The sequence below is a fragment of the Diadema antillarum genome, unplaced genomic scaffold, assembly GCF_040938485.1.
Source record: "Diadema antillarum isolate AM-2024a unplaced genomic scaffold, OU_Dant_1.0 seq00000269_RagTag, whole genome shotgun sequence".
Lineage (NCBI taxonomy): Eukaryota > Metazoa > Echinodermata > Echinoidea > Diadematoida > Diadematidae > Diadema > Diadema antillarum.
Window position 1 is genome coordinate 473,654 of NW_027271305.1, and position 11,155 is coordinate 484,808.

Consider the following 11,155-nt stretch of genomic DNA (forward strand, 5'->3'; position numbering starts at 1 on the left):
AACCATTACAAGTAACCATTAATCATTGCAGTCGACTATGAATGATCTAGCCATCCGGGACCCTGTCGCTGCAGTGCATTTATAGCTCAGCAAGTTGATTTCATTCATGTGTGAATTATTGTGATACGTGAGTAAAATGTAAAATTTGAAGCTGAATGTAACAATATGATAATGTTTTGAACAATGTAGGCCTAGGCTGTTTATGAGTGGTGTTCTGTGAAAGTGTAGTACAGCTCTACAGTACAGGTAGTACATCTAGTCATTCTAGATCCATGTGCAGGACGCCTTGCTTAGCCCTTGGCCTTTATTTTAAATAGCTTCGCACAGCGTCTGTGGTTGGGAACACAGAGATAAAATTCTACATTGCCGAATCGCAAACTCCAGAGAATGGCTAGATTCTATGATTAGACGTCTAGACCTCGGTCTAACACCATTAGACCTAGTAGTGCTAAAGTAGTACCTTTTGGCTTTTCAAACAAAAAATGTTTGTCCAGCCATCTTGCTGCTACATGACTTTCCTGCATGGAGTTACCATCCCACTATGTATTACTTGTTGATTGAGCTGCTTGTACATAAAGATTAAAGGGATTGCTCAAACAATTAAGTAACACTACTAGTTATCAAGTAGAATTTCTAATCTATATGTTACACTTGGTTATGCAGTTGCTGAGGAAGAGATGTGCTGGTCCTCTGAACACAGTAACTCATGTGGATCTGACTGATGTTGGCCTTGGTAAGATAATGCTCTTATGCGTATGATTGTATCTATGTAACTGTCTGTCTCTGTCTCTGTCTCTGTCTGTCTCTCTGTCTAGCCTAGATAGATATTATAAATTATAAATATAAATGTTGTGTGTGTATATATAGATATCCTATATCCATTACTGCTTGTGAAGCTTTTGATATCACACATAATTATGTATACATGTGTGTGTGTGTGTGTGTGTGTATGTATGTGTGAATGTATGTGTCCAACATGTACCAAACTCTTTCGAGTTCATTGCACTAATCTGGAGATTGCTAGGAAATTTGAAATGGAATTATGGTGTGTCATTAACATGTAAGTGTATGAACTTCAAATGAAAATGCAGAGCTTGCATGGAAAATGATAACAATTTTCTTGCCTTGAGGAGTTTAGATTAGGGAAAAGCTCCTAAGCTTTCTACCAAATAAAACCAGATTCATCATTTTTTCCCCTTTCCTTATTTCTTGAGAAGGAGCTACACTGTACCTTGTTCTGAAATTTGACACTACTTAGTTGCTGACAATCTTCTTGTAGTTACAGCTACAGCCTGAAAAGAAATAATTAGTTTGCAATGTGGAGCATTCTTGAAAAAGACCCCTTCCCTTTATGAGATGATTTAAAAATGACAAATCTCTCTAGCTTAGATGCTACATATGCTTGTGCATAGTACACTGTACAGATGTCTACCATATTGATTAATGATGATGCATCCCTTTATCTGCACAGCACGTATCGAGAATCTGCATGCTGTGCCAAAGCTGCAGACTCTGGTCTTGCGGGGGAATGACATCACCCTGGTCCAGAACATCTCGGTCTGCCATCACCTCTGGCACCTTGACCTTGGCAACAATCAGGTCAGCATTCACAATGATTGTTTCCCCTGAATACATTTGTATTAATTAGTTATAAATAACATGAGACCAGGGTAACATGCTTATGATAAGAGATATACACACCTGTATTATAAGCATATAACAATATTTTGGGAGTTGGGCTGACAAAGGGAGAAATGCAATTGCAGCTGAAATGGCTAGTATTTCATGGCAACACAAAAATATGTGATATTTTATTAAATATGGCAATTATGTGAAACATTTGTTCTCTTCATCTCATATTGTGTCAGGTAAGGAAAAAAATCTTTAACAGTACTAAACTTACTTGACATAAAGTTGACATTGCTGAAGTCTACGGATTTAGATATTACACAGTTCATTCTTATGAAAGAAATATCCTGTGTTATCCTTTACTTAGTTATGATAATCCTTAACCATGTATTAATCCTCATCATTGTCTTCATCTAAGTTGCCATCACACATTTTTTTTTTTATTTTTCAAGATTCATGGAGTTAAAAAAAGTGTTCAATGAAGAGCCATTGTGACATTTATGTGATGTTATTCCATATTCACAGGTCAGTGACCTTGATGGGCTGAGCAAGTTTGTCGCCCTGGGGACATTGAACCTGAGCCTCAACAACTTGACCTGGAATGACCTCCGGCACATCAGACATATGTACATTCTAGAACTCAGTCTCCATGGCAACCAAAAGTTGGATAAGGATCCATATTGTAAGTGATGTAATGTAACAGTGAATATAGAATTTCGATTTAAATGAGGCATTGATATTTGAATAAAGATAAAATGTTTAATTGTAGATTTAATTTGAAGTTTTCTGGTGTTCGTCCTGCAAGGACAAAGTCTCATTAATAAACAATAAAACGTGAAATTTTAGATACACTAGCAGAAACACTGACATATTTAGTAAAATTTGACCGAATTATTCAGATTGACTTCTGGTCCTAGAGAAGAAGATTTGTAAATATTCTGTAAAGATATAATCAAAGTTGCGTGCAGGTTATGACATCTACTTCGTCATGAAGAAAAATATAACCACAAAACAAATCGGGTTTTTCAGTTCATGGTGACTCGTGAAATGTACACACTGTGATTGCCTTGTATTTTTCCTTCTTGTTCTTTGTTGACCAGATCGCATCCACGCCATTGACTGTCTTCCCAATGTGTGGATGCTGGATGGCAGACTCATTACCTGTAAGTTATCTCACCCGTTGTCTCTTCCTTCATCACAAGAATGCAAAGAACAGAAACACTCAATGATCAAACTGATCATATATCTTTAAAAACCATTTCAGAAAGAGCCATTGACTCTGGGTGTTTGTTTCAGCATTCAAATGTTTTCTTCGTGGGCATGTCAAATGCATCCAAATGCAATCCACTGAAATTCAGTCCAAGGTTCAGTGATGGATCAATTCTGTGTGTTATAAGTTATTGCATTATTTTGCTGTTGCTCTTTTTTTACACACAGTTTTTGTAATTGTCACATCTAGTTACTAGCATAAGATCGTTTGCTTTTCTGCTTCATTAAAAATGTTCAACCTCTTGATAAGAGTTTTATTAAGAGTCTTTCATAATTTCAGTATAATCAGACTGTATCAATACTGCACTCTTCTGAAACATGTAATTTTGTCTACCATTTTCAGCCGCGGAACGGGTGCAGGTGCAACACTTCTTCCAAGACTCAGCCGTGTCTGAACACCCAGTAGTAAGATACGATGTTATTGAGTAGTACCACAGTTCCTGTCTTATCTTTTTACCATATCCGTTTCATTTTGAGAATGCATGTACAGAAATATGTATGAACCTGTTTATGCACAAAGTTTGGACTAATGGTTATGTATTTCATTGAGCATGAAAATTTCAATTTTTTCCCTGTAAGTTCTTCCTATTCATAGTTTGCTGTATTAGTTTTGTATTTCATCATCACATTGTTTTTAGGGGAGATGTATGATCATTACTTAATATATTCATTGTTCTGGTACAGAGAGTAAAGCAGTTAGCTACACCAAGGCATGCCACACTGCTTCTTCACTCACTCTGTCTTTCTCTTTGTAATAGTGTGGATTTTGGGACTACAGCATTTCATTTTTGTACCCTATATGTTGCATCAGATATAATTGATATCGCTTGGCAAAGCAGTCTCGTGGTAACTGCAAAAATCAGGAGTAGATCATTGTCAATGTGAAGTATCACAGCGAAGAATGCCGCAGTGATTATGCATGTATCTGTAAAGTAGAAGTAAATACATGTATGTGTGTATGTGTGTAAATCGTAAAGATAAGATTGTTAGTTTTGTAAAAATTCATCCACTGCTTGATTTTTTATTACAGAGACACAAGCTCACCAAAGTTCAGTTTGTGCCTTCATCTCTCAAGAAGATTCAAGTCCATGGAATATATGGAAGCAAGGTGAGCTATCTCTGTTCCATCTCTCAAGGAATCTTGATTCTCCATGATTTTAATTCCATGATTTTTGCAATTTCTTTCAGTGCGGATGCACAACTCTGTATGCAGTTTATGAAAATCGATTGCTTTATGCTTCTGCACTGAAAATTTGTTTGCAACGATCTTGACATCGCATTGATCAGATTTCAGATATAAGTCCAGTCCATAATGAGCCTTTGTTAATGTTTACATATTTTGACAGGTTATCAACTTGAGCAATGTACAGAATGAGATTTTGTGAAGAAATTTTCATAATCTTTGATAATGCGATGATACATTTGTCGCGCAACTTAGCAAATATCGTGAAACAGTTGTGAATATTCATTGTGTATGTGTGTGTGTTTGTGTGTTTTAATGTGCATTTGCTGTTTTGGGCATTTCTGTAGACAACACACTTCATGATGAGGTTTCCAACCAATGGCGCCTTCAATGTCGACACTGATCGCAGGAGGCTGGCATACATGGCATACAACCTGCAGAATGACATGGAATTAGAGCTTCAACAAAGGAAAATGTAAGTAATATTTCCAGTGGACCTCTTGGGTAGCAAAATCAAAATTCTATACAAACATTTTGTTTATGATGTTAAGGATTACCAATTAAGCACCAGCAACAAAATGTGTCCAATCTAGATTTCACCTGTTAAATTGGAAATTGTGTTAAAGGAATAGCTCACTTGCAGATCTATAGGGCAAATATCTGTCACTTTTAACCCATTGCTAAGCAAGCTGATTGTTACCATGTCTCCTGATTAAAAAAGTCACTTGTGATTTCTGCATTGAAAATAATATGCTACAGAAATTGACAGGATTTGAAGCAATTGTATTACAGAAGCCTGTGTGAAGTGAGCAAAGCTGTAGTTTCACAGTACTAGTCATTCTCAATTCCATATTCCACTTCCAGATTTGATAAGAAAACTTTGAATTTGTTCTTTTTACATATTCTTAATACTATCTACTAATGATTGTTACCTTCAATGTTATTATTTTGATGATAATGATAATGATATTAATAATAATAATAATTATAATAATAATAATGGCAATCATAGTAATAATAATAATGACAATAATAATAATAATAATAATAATGATAATAATAATAATGATGTTAATAATAATAATAATAATAATAATAATAATAATAATAATAATAATAATATTATTATTATTATTATTATTATTAATAATAATAATGATAATAATAATAATAATAATGATAATAATATGATGATGATTATGTCAGATGATGATAAAAGAAATGATAATGGTGTTACAGTGCACTCCCGTTATAACAAACACAGTTATAACAAAATTCTGGTTACAACGAAGTAAAAATTCAGGCCACAACTTTATCCACTCTTTGTATTTTTATTGTTTATTTGTTCGGTTAAAACGAAATATCAATATAACAAAAGAAAACTGCTGGTCCTGATGACTTCGTTATAATGGGAGTCCACTGTAATCGTCTTTAGATTAGCAGTAGTAGTACAACTGAAGGTGCATGTCATTTAATTTTGATTTCCATGGATGTGTGTATACAGGAAGCTGCAGTGCAGTGATTTCATGGAGAGGCTGCTGGAGACGAGGTTGGCGGAGAGGGAGAAGTGTAACGTCCTTCTGCTGCTCCTGGTAGCCTCCCTGGAGTTCTCCCTCCCACATGTCATCCTGCAGGACACTCTCACCATCACCAAGCTCAGAGAAATCATGTGAGTCCTTCCCCCGTCAAATGTTCCAGTAGTTCATGTCTAGATTTTGTGGAATTAAAGGTCCAGTTTACCTTTGGGAGCAGTGATTTTAAAGATGTTCATGATATCACATTTGATGCATAACTATTGTTCACATTTTGTGTATTTAAAAATACTTAACATCGATTAAGGGATTCAAATTTTTACAGTGGTTGTTTCTATTCCTAACTCACATTTTAGAACGATTTTAAAACACTAATGCTGGGTATTTGTTTCATCTGCAAATGGTAAATTATGCCTTTATAGTCATGCGGCACTCATCATACCTTGCCAGGCGCGAAAAATTACCCAGGCGAAAATATCCACTTTTACAGTACCATATGGGTTATTCAAGTACCAATCAGTGATAGGATAAACATCATACCTGGCCAGGTGCAAAAATGGGCAAAAATATCCACTTTTACAGTACTGTATGAGTTATTCAAGTACCAATCAGTGATTGGATAAACATGATCACATGATTGTGTGGACAATTTTGTAATGTTTGCCCATAGGAAGAAATGTGAGTGTGAACAAATGGCAAACAAGGGAGAAGCATTGCATGTCAAAATTATAGGCACGTAATTTACCTTCTGTGACTTACCCATATATCATATGTGCACTGCATCACAAAACCACCTAAAAGATTGTCAAATGTGACCCTGCACCTCAAAACAAACAAAAAAATCGCCAGACATGAATTTTTAGTTAAGACCATATTCTGAAAGAGCAGACTTTAGGCTTTAAAATGATGTATAACTCAAATCAAATGGACTCTCCTAACCTATCTAAATATTGGAAAGAAAGCACAAACTCAGGAAAAAAGTGTGAACTGAGAAAAGAGGCTCTGAAGTACAGTGTCTATTCAAGAGCTTAATCTTTACCAAACCGTGCTGGCTGTGCAATGAATGGGACAAAAAACAGGAAGTAAACCACCAGAGTAACAACAATGAAGGGATTATCAGATTAAACTGGAATTAAGCATGCCTCATTAACACATTCTGTCCATGATTAATGCCAACTTTCAAAGCAGTAGCCCTATCCTTTCAAAAGTTATTAGAGTTAAAAGTGAAGAGTGTGGACAAGGTTTTTCAGAAATGAAAAAGGGATTCCAAAGACACACCTAATCACACTATTCTACCAAAAATGTTCGAGATATACTGCTAAAAAAAGACACTTTCCTGCCCGTTTTATGATACCAAATTTGAGCATAATGTAAAAGAAGACCCTCTCTTTCAGAAAATATGAAAAAGTCAAGTTCGGCTAGGTTGACCCACTTCACTTATTTTTAGTCCTCACGCAAAATCAGTGTGTGCGACTTTATGTTCGTTTTGAGGTGCACGATCACAAATGCTGTGATGGCAGATGTCATATTACATCTCTGAAATGGCAATACATGTATCAGTGTATAATACAATGGTATAATGTACCCTGCTGTATTTGAAAGATTTGTCTTAAAGAATGCCTGGCAGCAAGGACATATTTAAAGAAAGAGGAATGATTACATTATTGGAAAAACAAATCAGGCTTACACACCCATGCACTTACCCACAGAAACATTTAGGTATGTAAGTTATAGTCTCAGTTAGATGACAGTCTATGAGCAGTTCACCTTTTTTGTTTGTTTGTTTTTACCTGTTGTGAATAGCAGCTTTCTTTTCATAAACAGCATAAGAACCATCTTGGGTTTTGGTTTTTCTCTTTTTTTTTTTGCCCTACTTTACAATTCCAAAACAGAACATGTATAACAGAAGTGAATAAGTTCTCTGAATTGAACATTTACATCCTTGTTGGTGTAGAAATATTGTCTGTGTTTATTCATCTCACGTCAGCTCTGATTTCGACACTCTGGATTTGTTTGCGATGGCAGAGGTCCATCGATGTCGCATCCTATCCCTGCTTCTGAGTGCAGTCAAGGTGGACAGAGATGACCACAAGGTGCTCAGTCTTTCCTTTTGTTTCTTTAGTTCACCAGTAGTGACCATTATAAACAAGTCAAACTTCCATGTTGTTATCCCAGTGTCATTGTGTTTAGAAAGATATTTACTCTCCAAACTGAGGAAGGGTAATTATGTCCTCTTATTTTGAAAAAAACCCCCAAAACCCCAAAACACCCTTTTTGGGATGCAGCCACTAACAGCCTTCTTCTTATTATTATTTCCTTCTTTGCACAAGGTCTTCATACACCACTGAACATTTCACACAGTGAAACCCTCCTTTCAGTATCTGCTGACATTTATTTGTGTGAAAGATTAAAACAAATACAAAAAGATGCCTGGCAACATTGGTTCTGAAATTGATAAGTTAGCAATTACTGTAATAAATTTTTGTTTGAGATTTGATACCTTGCTTGATTTCACAAACTTGTGTTGTACATTGTTTTCTTGGTCTGCTAATCATGTTCTTGTTGCTAAATTGTGCAATCCCAGATTTGTGCTATATTATACTTGCAACCGCATACAGTATCTCTGTCTGCAAATACTCCTGTCATGTACTTGATCTCACAAAAACATTGTCCAAAAAGTTTTCTTTTGTCGTTGCGAACATGTGCAATGTAAGTGTTAGTATATCAGTGTTAGATACTGCCACTCAATAATAGATGTAATATTCTTATGCTCACAGGATGGAGGGTTGTATGACAAGTTGTATCTGTGCCTCTACTACACTGTGGCCGAGCTGGTTAAGAGGTTTGACGTGGGCAGTCCCAAGAATGCTGTGACCCTCGACCGCACCAACCCGATGTGAGTAAAAGACCCCACATTCCCGCTTGTTAGATAGGATTTCAAGACACTGGACATTATATCAAATTGATATAGTATGGTGTAACTATCTCAGTGTTTCTTGCACAGTGTGTTTTATAGCGCAGTGTTATCAGGAAAGACGTAAGATTGTGTACACTGCCATGTTACATGATATCTGAAGGGTCCACCCTTTGACTGCAAGATATAGATATGAAAATAAAGTTTAGTCTATGAAATACACAAACAAAAAACAATGGCAAAAATTATACCATCAACTTCCATTTGTTTTTTCCAAATGCCGATCTTCACTCTATGTCATCCATATGTGCTGATGCATCTTCCAGTATGGGTAGTATTTTTATTCTCTATCACTTTAATACTTGTGCATCATGAATCCATTTCCATGCAAGCAAAGTGTCTCGGAATCAAAGCTTACCTTAGTGCTATGATGATGATGATGATGATTTCAGCTAAGTATGACAGTGGCAATATGATGTTGATGATTACAACGATGATAACGGGGAGCATATTGGGGACAGTGATGATGATGATTATGATGATGATTGTTGATGATAGTGACTTACAGAAGAAACCATTGTGTTGCCACAGATATCGTGAGTACAGATCCTTGCTGGCTGCCGAGGTGGTCCAACTCCTCTGCATCGTCCCTTCCTTCTACGACCTCCTCCTGCAAGACTCCTCCTTGGCCCAGTTGGTTACCCAGGCAACAGGGAGTGCATCAGCCATGTCAGGAGTTGAAGCATTGATGGAGAGGATAAAGAATACTGGGGTAAGAACTTACAGTGCAAATCACTTGCGGGCTTCTGGTGAATGACATGAGATGAAGGTAGGTTGCTAAACTGTGCAACCTCGCACTTTCGTGGCTTGATTCAGGGATGGTAGTAACAAGTCAATTTATTAGTAACAAGTCAATTCAGCTTTACAAAATAGTCAAATGTGTCACATCTATAATGAAATGTTATTAACAGCAAGCATAGTATTGAGGTGAAAATATGCATGGGCTACCTGACTGTACTGTAATTTCATATTTGTGATACTTCCTGAAAATTTCTGTCTCTATTAGGTAATGCTTTGATAACTAAATGAATATCATTGTGACCTAATCCTGTAGATTAATATTTCTAAGATGAACTTGTGTTGATGCAGAAAAAATAGCTAGCAGATGAAAATTATGTTTTATAATGACAGATGGCTAGGTTGATGACCAAAAAATCCACAAAATTACAGAATCTATGCAGTGTACAAGGTCTCTTCAACTCTGAGTGAGCATTGTTTTCATGTACATGTATTCCCAGGGTGGAAGCCATCGTACAATTGAGGAGATTTCAGAATATTTGATGGAGTCCATTCAGAGGAACACAAAGCGGGTGCTGCACAAAAAGATCTCAACAAAGAGTTTGTCTAATTACGTGCTGGAGGTAAGACTACCACAGACTTGTACCTTGCCCTGTGTGACAGTTTATAAGCTTATTTGTTTTTCTTTTTGTACCCTTTAAGTGTATCCTGGGAGGTAGTCATTTTAACTGTAATATGGAGTTAAGATGTCTTCTTAAGAGCTTGTCACTGCAGATAAATCTCCATACTTGTAACCTGGCCAGCAGTGTGATTTATATGTCATTGTCATATAAAACAAAAAAATACAAACTATTGCAGCTTCGTAAACTTACTGGCTAAGAAGTATCAGTAAAGATCGAGGAATAAGGTTGCATGGTCAGCTTCAATCTTCTCTGCAAACTTTACAGAAAAGAATGACAGTATCCCAATTGGGAGTGATATTCAAAATGTCCATCATGACATCTTGTCCATCCCTAGACTCCAAGAGCACTGCCCAAGCGGCCCCAGTCTTCTCCCGTGTACGCCAGCAACTTCCTGGCAGTGGGTCAGCCCAGTCCTGTGGGGAAGCCGTACTCCCGACCCACCACTGGCAAAGGGACATGGCAACCTCATTCCCATCAGGCCAGTAGGCCCGGGACAGCATCCTCTATCAGGTCCGCAAAGTCGGAGCATCTGCCGTCATCCAGGAGCGTACAGTCACGGTCGCCAATGGCAACCGCATCCTCAATGTCAACTTCATCTGCGTCACAGGATGTGTGCCGGTTTCCCAAGAAGCAGGAGCAGTGGACGCCAGCTAAACCACCGAGGCTTGGCGACAAGGTACTCCTCGGCCCCCAAAATCTGGCTTACATCATAGCTCTGCCGGAGTATGATGTGGCCCTGCTTCAGATGGAGTCAATCCCAGGTAACAGAATCTTCTGCTTTCTCATTCTTTCTCTATCTATCTTTCTATCACTCTCAGTAGCCATCTCTTTATTATTCTTTCATCATCCTTTCATTTGCTGTTTGAGTATGCTCACGGGGCTGTTTCACTCAGCTTTAAAATCGCTCCTACGTTCAATTCAACTGATCTTAGACACAATTTTGAGATCGATCAGTCCTCAGAAGTTAGGAACTGTATCACTATTACAGCCACAATGTCTTGCACCCACCTTTGCCACATTCTAGAATACATCTTGAATGTCTGCGTAACCTTCCTAATTAGACCTGATCTGAATTTGTCCCAACTTTATGCTCATTGTTTAGCTTGGTATAGTTCCCATGTTAGTGAAATGGGGCCAGGGAGCACAC